The sequence below is a fragment of the Arachis hypogaea genome, chromosome 14, assembly GCF_003086295.3.
Source record: "Arachis hypogaea cultivar Tifrunner chromosome 14, arahy.Tifrunner.gnm2.J5K5, whole genome shotgun sequence".
NCBI lineage: Eukaryota > Viridiplantae > Streptophyta > Magnoliopsida > Fabales > Fabaceae > Arachis > Arachis hypogaea.
In genome coordinates, this window is record NC_092049.1 from 42,239,695 (window position 1) to 42,251,524 (window position 11,830).

General features: G+C 37.9%; 1 non-coding gene across 1 annotated transcript; it reads left to right on the forward strand.

The window, feature by feature from the left end:
* The first annotated feature begins 755 nt into the window (after nt 1–755).
* LOC112746541 (small nucleolar RNA R71) lies at nt 756–862 on the forward strand. Its single transcript, XR_003174421.1, has one exon. It is a non-coding gene; the product is annotated as a small nucleolar RNA R71 (small nucleolar RNA).
* Nucleotides 863–11,830: the final 10,968 nt, after the last annotated feature.

Below are 11,830 nucleotides of genomic sequence, written 5' to 3' on the forward strand. Positions count from 1 at the left end.
TTATGTCAATGGCCTTGCACTCTCCTTTTGGATTCTCTTCTGTATTGCTTGGGAGAGTACTAGGAGGGATTTCAGTGATCCTTTTACTCAGCTGGCCCACTTGTGCTTCCAGATTTCTAATGGAAGATCTTGTTTCATTCATGAAACTTACAGTGGCCTTAGATAGATCAGAGACTAAGTTTACTAAATTAGAAGTATTTTGTTCAGAGTTCTCTGTCTGTTGCTGAGTGGATGATGGAAAAGGTTTATTATTGTTAAACCTGTTTCTTCCACCATTATTAAAGCCTTGTTAAGGCTTTTGATCCTTCCATGAGAAATTTGGATGATTTCTCCATGATGAGTTATAGGTGTTTCCATAAGGTTCACCTAAGTAATTCACCTCTGCTATTGCAGGGTTCTCAGGATCATAAGCTTCTTCTTCATAAGAAGCCTCTTGAGTACTGTTGGATGCAGCTTGCATTCCATTCAGACTCTGAGAAATCATATTGACTTGCTGAGTCAATACTTTGTTCTGAGCCAATATGGCATTCAGAGTATCAACCTCAAGAACTCCCTTCTTCATAGGCGTCCCATTACTCACAGGATTCCTCTCAGAAGTGTACATGAACTGGTTATGAGCAACCATGTCAATGAGTTCTTGAGCTTCTGCAGGCATTTTCTTTAGGTGAATAGATCCACCTGCAGAGGTATCCAATGACATCTTTGATAGCTCAGATAAACCATCATAGAATATATCCAGGATGGTCCATTCTGAAAGCATGTCAGAAGGACACTTTTTGGTCAGTCCTTTGTATCTCTCCCAAGCTTCATAGAGGGATTCACCTTCTTTCTGTCTGAAGGTCTGAATGTCCACTCTAATCTTACTAAGCTTTTGAGGAGGAAAGAACTTTGCTAAGAAAGCCTTGACCAACTTATCCCATGAGTTCAGGCTATCCTTAGGTGGAGAATCCAACCAGAGTCTAGCTCTGTCTCTTACAGCAAAAGGGAAAAGCATGAGCCTGTAGACTTCAGGATCTACTCCATTAGTCTTTACAGTATCACATATTTGCAAGAATTCAGTTAAGAACTGAAAAGGATCTTCAGATGGAAGTCCATGAAACTTGCAGTTCTGCTGCATCAGAGAAACTAATTGAGGTTTCAGCTCAAAGTTGTTTGCTCGAATGGCAGGAATGGAGATGCTTCTTCCATGTAAATTGGAATTTGGTGCAGTAAAGTCACCAAGCATTCTCCTTGCATTGTTGTTGGGTTCGGCTGCCATCTCCTTTACTTGTTCAAAATTTTCAATCAAGTTGTCTCTGGATTGTTGTAATTTAGCTTCTCTTAATTTCCTCTTCAGAGTCCTTTCAGGTTCTGGATCAACTTCAACAAGAATGCCTTTTTCTCTATCCCTGCTCATAAGAAAGAGGAGAGAAAAAGAAAAGAAGAGGAATCCTCTATGTCACAGTAAAGAGGTCCCTTATTGTTAGTAGAAAAGAAGAAGAGAAAAATCTGAACTCAGAAAGAGAGAGAGGGTTCGGATTTTTGGTGGGTGAGGGAGAGATGTTAGTAGATGAATAAATAAGAAGAAGGAGATGAGAGAGAGAGAGAATTTTCAAAAACTATTTTTGAAAAAGAGTTAGTGATTTTTGAAAATGGTTTTTGAAAAAAATGTTAGTAATTTTCAAAAATTAAAATAAGAATTTAAAATAATTAGTTAATTAAAAAGAAATTTTGAAAAAGAGGGAGATATTTTCGAAAATTAGAGAGAGAGAGAGAGTTAGTTAGGTAGTTTTGAAAAAGATAAGAAACAAACAAAAAGTTTGTTAGTTAGTTGAAACAAAAATCAATTTTGAAAAGATAAGGAGATAAGAAGTTAGAAAAGATATTTTGAAATCAAATTTTGAAAAAGATAAGATAAGAAGATATTATTTTTGAAAAGATATGATTGAAGTTAGTTTTGAAAAAGATTTGATTTTTAAAATCACAATTAATGACTTGATTCACAAGAAATCACAAGATATGATTCTAGAACTTAAAGTTTGAATCTTTCTTAACAAGCAAGTAACAAACTTGAAATTTTTGAATCAAAACATTCATTAGTGATGTTATTTTCGAAAATTTGATATAAAAATAAGAAAAAGATTTTTGAAAAATATTTTTTTGGAATTTTCGAAAATAACTAAGAAATTTGAAAAAGATTTGATTTTTGAAAGAGATTTTGAAAAAGATAAGATTTTTAAAATTGAAAATTTGATTTGACTCATAAAAACAACTAGATTTTTAAAAAGTTTTGAAAAAGTCAAATCTAATTTTCGAAATTATGAGAGAGAAAAAGGGAAAGATATTTTTTTGATTTTTTGAATTTTTATGATGAGAGAGAAAAACAAGAAAAATGATGCAATGCATGAAAGTTATGGATCAAAACAATGAATGCATGCAAGAATGCTATGAATGTCAAGATGAACACCAAGAACACTATGAAGATCATGATGAACATCAAGAACACATTTTTGAAAAATTTTTAATGCAAAGAAAACATGCAAGACACCAAACATAGAATTCTTTAATGCTTAGACACCAAGAATTCAAGAATGCATATGAAAAACAAGAAAAGACACAAAACATGCAAATGCAAAGATCGAACAAGAAGACTCACCAAGAACAACTTGAAGATCATGAAGAACACTATGAATGCATGAAAATTTTCGAAAAATGCAAGATGCACATGCAATTGACACCAAACTTATAACATGACTCAAGACTCAAACAAGAAACACAAAAAATATTTTTGATTTTTATGATTTTCTAATTTTTTTGTATTTTCTTTTAATTTTTTTCGAAAATATTTGGGTAAAAGGAAGCAATGAATTCATAGTCCTCAATCAAAATCCTGGGAATTAGACATGGCTTAATAGCCAGCCAAGCTAAAACATGTTATATGAGACACTAGAATTCATTCTCAAAAATTTTGAAGAAAAATATATTTTTGAAAACATTTTTTTTCTTTTTTTTTTTGAAAATAAAATAAAAAGAAAATTACCTAATCTGAGCAACAGGATGAACCGTCAGTTGTCCATACTCAAACAATCCCCGGCAACGGCGCCAAAAACTTGGTATGCGAAATTGCTACTCAGGTTGTGAATTGTTGTTCGAAATTGATTCCCTGGCAATGGCACCAAAAAACGGATGCACAGAACCATGGTCTAAACATATCTTCACAACTTCGCATAACTAACCAGCAAGTGCACTGGGTCGTCCAAGTAATACCTTACGTGAGTAAGGGTCGAATCCCACGGAGATTGTCGGTATGAAGCAAGCTATGGTCACCTTATAAATCTCAGTCAGGCGGATATCAAATGGTTATGGAGTTTTCGAAAATAATTAATAAAAGAGGGATAGAGATACTTATGTAAATCACTGGTGAGAATTTCAGATAAGCGTATAGAGATGCGTTTGTTCCTCTGAACCTCTGCTTTCCTGCTATCTTCACTCAATCAGTCTTACTCCTTTCCATGGCTGGCTTTATGCAAGGGCATCACCGTTGTCAGTGGCTACATCCCCTCCTCTCAGTGAAAATGATCAACGCACCCTGTCACGGGACGGCTATCCATCTGTCGGTTCTCGATCATGCTAGAATAGGATTCACCCTCCTTTTGCGTCTGTCACTAACGCCCAGCACTCGCGAGTTTGAAGCTCGTCACAGTCATTCAATCATTGAATCCTACTCGGAATACCACAGACAAGGTTTACACTTTCCGGATTCTCTTGAATGCCGCCATCATTCTAGCTTACGCCACGAAGATTCTGATTAAGAGATCTAAGAGATACTCATTCAGTCGAAAGTAGAACGGAAGTGGTTGTCAGGCACGCGTTCATAGGGAATGATGATGATTGTCACGTTCATCACATTCAGGTTGAAGTGCGAATGAATATCTTAGAAGCGAAATAAGATGAATTGAATAGAAAACAGTAGTACTTTGCATTAATCTTTGAGGAACAGCAGAGCTCCACACCTTAATCTATGGAGTGTAGAAACTCTACCGTTGAAAATACATAAGTGATAATGGAGTTCATTGGTCTCGGCCCCAGAGGGGAACCGGAGTAACCAAGACTCTGAATACAATGATAAGAAGTTCTATTTATAATAAACTAGCTACTAGGGTTTACAAAAGTAAGTAATTGATGCATAAATCAACTTCCGGGGCCCACTTGGTGTGTGCTTGGGCTGAGCTTGAGTGTTGCACGTGTAGAGGTCCTTCTTAGAGTTGAATGCCAGCTTTTGTGCCAGTTTGGGCGTTCAACTCTGGTTTTGGCTCCTTTTCTGACGCTGGACGCCAGATTTGGACAGAAAGCTGGCGTTGAACGCCAGTTTACGTCATCTATTCTTGGCCAAAGTATGGACTATTATATATTGCTGGAAATTTCTGGATGTCTACTTTCCAACGCAATTGGAAGCGCGCCATTTCGAGTTCTGTAGCTCCAAAAAATCCACTTTGAGTGCAGGGAGGTCAGAATCCAACAGCATCAGCAGTCCTTCTTCAACCTCTGAATCTGATTTCTGCTCAAGTCCCTCAATTTCAGCCAGAAAATACCTAAAATCACAGAAAAATACACAAACTCATAGTAAAGTCCAGAAATATGAATTTAACATAAAAACTAATGAAAACATCCCTAAAAGTAACTAGATCCTACTAAAAACATACTAAAAACAATGCCAAAAAGCGTATAAATTATCCGCTCATCAGTACTCCTGACACTTGTGCCTACCAGCAGGCAGAGGTAGCTCTCCTCTCCATGACTTTTGACTATGAGGCGCTTAAGCGCGTGATTGCTACACCAGACGCTCCCTGGGTGATGAATTCGAACAACAAGAAGCCTAAGGGGATGCTATCCACATATCTGTGTAAGGAGGCTAGGACCTGGCAGCAGATATTTGCGCACTATGTCCTGCCTACCACTCACTTCTCAGAGATTCCGATGGATATGCTAGTTCTGATTGGGTGTGTCATGGAAGGGAAAGAGGTGTATTTCCCCCGGCTGATTAGGCATAGCATGTGGAGAGCTCATATTCATGGCTTGCTACTGTTTCCTACACTGGTTACTAGTTTAGCTGAGCTAGTTGATGTCCCGTGGGAGGACGATGACGTGACACCACCACCCCCAGATGATGACGACAAGGAAGTTACTATTCCATGGGGTGGATGGGTGCACGAGAAGCCCTCGACCAGACGTCGTTCTCGGGCTAGAGCGGTAGTTGAGGCCGCCAGACCCTCTTCCTCCACAGCAGCAGCAGAACACTCTTCTTCCACAGCAGCCGCAGCATCCTTGCCACCGCCACCACCAGCACCTGAGCCAACTTATCTGTTAGTGCAGCATTGATGAGCGGATAATTTATACGCTTTTTGGCATTGTTTTTAGTATGTTTTTAGTAGGATCTAGTTACTTTTAGGGATGTTTTCATTAGTTTTTATGTTAAATTCACATTTCTGGACTTTACTATGAGTTTGTGTGTTTTTCTGTGATTTCAGGTATTTTCTGGCTGAAATTGAGGGACTTGAGCAAAAATCAGATTCAGAGGTTGAAGAAGAACTGCTGATGCTGTTGGATTCTGACCTCCCTGCACTCAAAGTGGATTTTCTGGAGCTACAGAACTCAAAATGGCGCGCTTCTAATTGCGTTGGAAAGTAGACATCCAGGGCTTTCCAGAAATGTTTAATAGTCCATACTTTGGCCGAGTTTAGATGATGTAAAAGGGCGTTGAATGCCAGTTCTATGCTGCTGTCTGGAGTTAAACGCCAGAAACAAGTCACAAACCAGAGTTGAACACCAGAAATATGTTACAACCTGGCGTTCAACTCCAGAAAGAGCCTCTGCACGTGTAACATTCAAGCTCAGCCCAAGCACACACCAAGTGGGCCCCAGAAGTGGATTTATGCATCAATTACTTACTTCTGTAAACCCTAGTAGCTAGTTTATTATAAATAGGACCTTTTACTATTGTATTAGACATCTTTGGAATCATCTTTGGATCATCCTGGATTGTATTTTTGATCCTGTGATCACGTTTGAGGGCTGGCCTCTCGGCCATGCTTGAACCTTTCACTTATGTATTTTTAACGGTAGAGTTTCTACACTCCAGAGATTAAGGTGTGGAGCTCTGCTGTTCCTCAAAGATTAATGCAAAGTACTACTGTCTTTCTATTCAATTCAACTTATTCCACTTCTAAGATATCCATTCGCACCCAAGAACATGATGAATGTGAGGATTATGTGACGCTCATCATCATTCTCCCTTACGAACGCGTGCCTGACAAACACTTCCGTTCTACATGCAAACAAGCTAGAATGAATATCACTTGGATCTCTTAATCAGGATCTTCGTGGTATAAGTTAGAACCCAAGGATGGCCATTCCTGAGGTCTGGAAATTCTAAACCTTGTCTGTGGTATTCCGAGTAGGATCCGGGAAGGGATGGCTGTGACGTACTTCAAACTCGCGAGTGCTGGGCATAGTGACAGACGCAAAAGGATAGTAATTCCTATTCCAGTATGATCGAGAACCTCAAATGATTAGCCGTGCCGTGACAGAGCATTTGGACCATTTTCAAAAGAGGAGGGGATTGTAGGCACTGACAACGGTGATTACCTTGCATAAAGCTTGCCATGGAAAGGAGTAAGACTGATTGGATGAAGACAGCAGGAAAGCGGAGGTTCAGAGGAACGAATGCATCTCCATACGCTTATCTGAAATTCTCACCAGTGATTTACATAAGTGTTTCTATCTTTATTTTCTATTTATTTATTATTTATTTTCGAAAACCCCATTACTATTTTATATCCGCCTGACTGAGATTTACAAGGTGACCATAGCTTGCTTCATACCAACAATCTCCGTGGGATTCGACCCTTACTCACGTAAGGTATTACTTGGACGACCCAGTGCACTTGATGGTTAGTTGTATCGAAGTTGTGACAAATTATGAATTGAGATTAGAGCACCAAGTTTTTGGAGCCATTACCAGAGATCACAATTTCGTGCACCAAGTTTTTGGCGCCGTTGCCGGGGATTGTTCGAGTTTGGACAACTGACGGTTCATCTTGTTGCTCAGATTAGGTAATTTTCTTTTTGTTTTGTTTTCAAAAAATTTTTCAAAAATCTTTCATAAATTTTTCTCTTGTTTTCGAAAAAAAAAATGTTTTCAAAAATATATTTTTCTTCAGAATTTTTAAGAATGAATTCCAGTGTTTCATGAAGCATGTTGAAGCCTGGCTGGCTGTAAAGCCATATCCAAACTCCTTTGGGATTGGTCTTCAACTAATTACCTCAATGGATGTAATTCCATTCTAAAGCTTGGCTGGCTATTAAGCCATGCCTGACCCTTTGATTGGAGCTTTAGACTAAAGAGCATAAGATTCCTGGAATTCATATTAAAAATTTTGGAATCCTTATTTTTCTTTTTCAAAATGATTTTCGAAAAAAAATTAAAAGAAAATACAAAAAAAAAATCATAAAATCAAAAAAATCAAAAATATTTTGTGTTTCTTGTTTGAGTCTTGAGTCATGTTATAAGTTTGGTGTCAATTGCATGTGCATCTTTCATTTTTTCGAAAATTTCATGCATTCATAGTGTTCTTCATGATCTTCAAGTTGTTCTTGGTAAGTCTTCTTGTTTGATCTTTGCATTTGCATGTTTTGTGTCTTTTCTTGTTTTTCATATGCATTCTTGAATTCTTTATGTCTAAGCATTAAAGAATTCTAAGTTTGGTGTCTTGCATGTTTTCTTTGCATTAAAAATTTTTCAAAAATGTGTTCTTGATATTCATCATGATCTTCATAGTGTTCTTGGTGTTCATCTTGACATTCATAGCATTCTTGCATGCATCACATGTTTTGATCTAAAATTCTTATGCATTGCATAATTTTCATGTTTCTCTCTCATCATTAAAAATTCAAAAATCAAAAAAATATCTTTCCCTTTTTCTCTCTTAAAATTTCGAAAATTAGATTTGACTTTTTCAAAAAATTTTTAAAATCTAGTTGTTTTTATGAGTCAAATCAAATTTTCAATTTGAAAATCTTATCTTTTTCAAAAATCTTTTTCAAAAATCAAATCTTTTTCATTTTTCTTAAGTTATTTTTGAAAATTCAAAAAATATTTTTCAAAAATATTTTTCTTATTTTTATATCAAATTTTCGAAAATAACAATAACAATTAATGTTTTGATTCAAAAATTTCAAGTTTGTTACTTGCTTGTTAAGAAAGATTCAAACTTTAAGTTCTAGAATCATATCTTGTGATTTCTTGTGAATCAAGTCATTAATTGAGATTTTAAAAATCAAATCTTTTTCAAAAACTAATTTCTATCATATCTTTTCAAAAATATCTTCTTATCTTATCTTTTTCAAAATTGATTTTCAAAATTTGTTTCAACTAACTAACTAACTTTTTGTTTGTTTCTTATCTTTTTCAAAACCACCTAACTAACTCTTTCTCTCTCATTTTCAAAAATATCTTCCCCCTTTTTCAAAAATTTCTTTTTAATTAACCAATTATTTTAATTTTTTATTTTAATTTTCGAAAATTACTAACCTTTTTCAAAAACTATTTTCGAAAATCACTAACTCTTTTTAAAAATAATTTTTGAAAATTCTCTTCCTCTCTCATCTCCTTCTATTTATTTATTCATCTACTAACACTCCTCTTCACCTCACATCTCTGCTCCTATCATCACCTTTGTGTTTGGATTATCCATTCTTTTCTTCCACTCACACAGGGACCTCTATACTGTGGTATAAAGAATCCCTATTATTATTATTATTCTGTGCCCTCTTCTTTGTCATATGAGCAGGAGCAAAGACAAGAATATTCTTGTTGAAGCAGATCCAGAACCTGAAAGGACTCTGAAGAGAAAACTAAGAGAAGCTAAATTACAACAATCCAGAGATAACCCTACAGAAATTTTTGAACAAGAAGAGGAGATGGCAGCCGAAAATAATAATAATGCAAGGAGGATGCTCGGTGACTTTACGGCACCTAATTCCAATTTACATGGAAGAAGCATCTCCATCCCTACCATTGGAGCAAACAATTTTGAGCTGAAACCTCAGCTAGTTTCTCTGATGCAGCAGAACTGCAAGTTTCATGGACTTCCATCTGAAGATCCTTTTCAGTTCTTAACTGAATTCTTGCAGATATGTGATACTGTTAAGACTAATGGAGTAGATCCTGAAGTCTACAGGCTCATGCTTTTCCCTTTTGCTGTAAGAGACAGAGCTAGAATATGGTTGGACTCTCAACCCAAAGACAGCCTGAACTCTTGGGATAAGCTGGTCACGGCTTTCTTAGCCAAGTTCTTTCCTCCTCAAAAGCTGAGCAAGCTTAGAGCTGATGTTCAAACCTTCAGACAAAAAGAAGGTGAATCCCTCTATGAAGCTTGGGAAAGATACAAACAGCTGACCAAAAAGTATCCTTCTGACATGCTTTCAGAATGGACCATCCTGGATATATTCTATGATGGTTTATCTGAGCTATCAAAGATGTCATTGGATACTTCTGCAGGTGGATCCATTCACCTAAAGAAAACGCCTGCAGAAGCTCAAGAACTCATTGACATGGTTGCTAATAACCAGTTCATGTACACTTCTGAGAGGAATCCTGTGAGTAACGGGACGCCTCAGAAGAAGGGAGTTCTCGAAGTTGATACTCTGAATGCCATATTGGCTCAGAATAAAATATTGACTCAGCAAGTCAATATGATTTCTCAGAGTCAGAATGGAATGCAAGCTGCATCCAACAGTACTCAAGAGGCTTCTTATGAAGAAGAAGCTTATGATCCTGAGAACCCTGCAATAGCAGAGGTAAATTACATGGGTGAACCATATGGAAACACCTATAATCCATCATGGAGAAATCATCCAAATCTCTCATGGAAGGATCAAAGGCCTCAACAAGGCTTTAATAATGGTGGAAGAAACAGGTTTAACAATAATAAACCCTTTCCATCATCCACTCAGCAACAGACAGAGAACTCTGAACAAAATACCTCTAATTTAGCAAACTTAGTCTCTGATCTATCCAAGACCACTGTAAGTTTCATGAATGAAACAAGGTCTTCCATTAGAAATTTGGAAGCACAAGTGGGCCAGCTGAGTAAAAGGATCACTGAAATCCCTCCTAGTACTCTCCCAAGAAATACAGAAGAGAATCCAAAAGGAGAGTGCAAGGCCATTGACGTAAGCACCATGGCCGAACCTGTAAGGAAAGGAGAGGACATGAATCCCAAGGAGGAAGACCTCCTGGGATGTCCAGTGATCAATAAGGAGCCTCCCTCTGAGGAACCAAAGGACTCTGAGGCTCATCTAGAGACCATAGAGATTCCATTCAACCTCCTTATGCCATTCATGAGCTCTGATGAGTATTCCTCCTCTGAAGAGAATGAGGATGTTATTGAAGAGCAAGCTGCCAAGTTCCTTGGTGCAATCATGAAGCTAAATGCCAAATTATTTGGTATTGAAACTTGGGAAGATGAACCTCCCTTGTTCACCAATGAACTAAGTGATCTGGATCAACTGACATTGCCCCAGAAGAGACAGGATCCTGGAAAGTTCATAATACCTTGTACCATAGGCACCATGATCTTTAAGGCTCTGTGTGACCTTGGTTCAGGAATAAACCTCATGCCCCTCTCTGTAATAGAGAAACTGGGAATCTATGGGGTACAAGCTACTAAAATCTCATTAGAGATGGCAGACAATTCAAGAAAACAGGCTTATGGACAAGTAGAGGACGTGTTAATAAAGGTTGAAGGCCTTTACATCCCTGCTGATTTCATAGTTCTGGATACTGGAAAGGAAGAGGATGAATCCATCATCCTAGGAAGACCTTTCCTAGCCACAGCAAGAGCTGTGATTGATGTGGACAGAGGAGAATTGATCCTTCAATTAAATAAGGACAACCTTGTGTTTACAACTCAAGGATCTCTCTCTGCATCCATGGAGAGGAAGCAGAAACAGCTTCTCTCAAAGCAGAGTCAACCAAAGCCCCCACAGTCAAACTCTAAGTTTGGTGTTGGGAGGCCACAACCAAACTCTAAGTTTGGTTCAAACCCCCATATCCAAACTCTAAGTTTGGTGTTGGGAAGTCTCAACAAAGCTCTGCACATCTGTAAGGCTCCATGAGAGCCCACTGTCAAGCTATTGACATTAAAGAAGCGCTTGTTGGGAGGCAACCCAATGTTTAATTATCTAATTTTATTTTTGTTTTTCATGTTTTATTAGGTTCATGATCATGTGGAGTCACAAAATAAATATAAAAATTAAAAACGGAATCAAAAACAGCAGAAGAAAAATCACACCCTGGAGGAAGACCTTATTGGCGTTTAAACGACAGTAAGAAGCATGTTTTGGGCGTTCAACGCCAGAACAGAGCATGGTTCTGGCGCTGAACGCCATAAATGGGCAGCATCTGGGCGTTTGAACGCCAGAAATGCACCCTGGAGGAGAGCTGGCGCTGAACGCCCAGAACAAGCATGGTTCTGGCGTTCAACGCCAGAAATAGGCTACAAATGGGCGTTCCACGCCCAGAACAAGCACCAACCTGGCGCTGAACGCCCAGAGTTGTGTGCAAGGGCATTTTACATGCCTAATTTGGTGCAAGGTTGTAAATCCTTGAACACCTCAGGATCTGTGGACCCCACAGGATCCCCACCTACCTCCACTCACTTCTTCTCACCCCTCTTTCACACAATCCCATAAACACTCTTCCCCAAAACCCTTCACCACTCACATCCATCCACTCTTCCCCATAAACCTACCTCATAAACTCCACCTACCTTCAAAATTCAAAATCAAT